At 28.4% G+C, this 320-nt stretch overlaps 1 protein-coding gene across 1 annotated transcript in view; it reads right to left on the minus strand.

Annotated features, from left to right (window-relative positions):
• Positions 1-320, minus strand: part of LOC119590937 (protein sidekick-1-like) — a gene marked incomplete in the record, with an annotated part of 41,331 nt that overhangs the window by 11,161 nt on the left and 29,850 nt on the right.

Here is a 320-nt window from a genome sequence, read left to right on the forward strand (position 1 = left end):
ACACAATAGTTATAATAAACTCAATTAAACACAATAAACATTATAAACACAGCAAATAAACATAATAAACAAAACAAATAAACTTAATAAACACAACAAATAAACTTAATAGACACAATAAAAACAAAAAATAAATATTATCATGATCAATCTTTTTCCCAAGATCCCGTATTTCTTCTCGACAAATAAATTCAAGATGCTTCGAATTCATTTAATTTCACGCTGTCTCCCTAACGACTTTCTTTCTCAAAATGAAGTAGCGGTTAATGAGATACTCAGAGGGTATTTTCCGTGAGTAATTTACCGAGGGCAAAATTGCA

Source organism: Penaeus monodon, chromosome 28, assembly GCF_015228065.2.
Source record: "Penaeus monodon isolate SGIC_2016 chromosome 28, NSTDA_Pmon_1, whole genome shotgun sequence".
NCBI lineage: Eukaryota > Metazoa > Arthropoda > Malacostraca > Decapoda > Penaeidae > Penaeus > Penaeus monodon.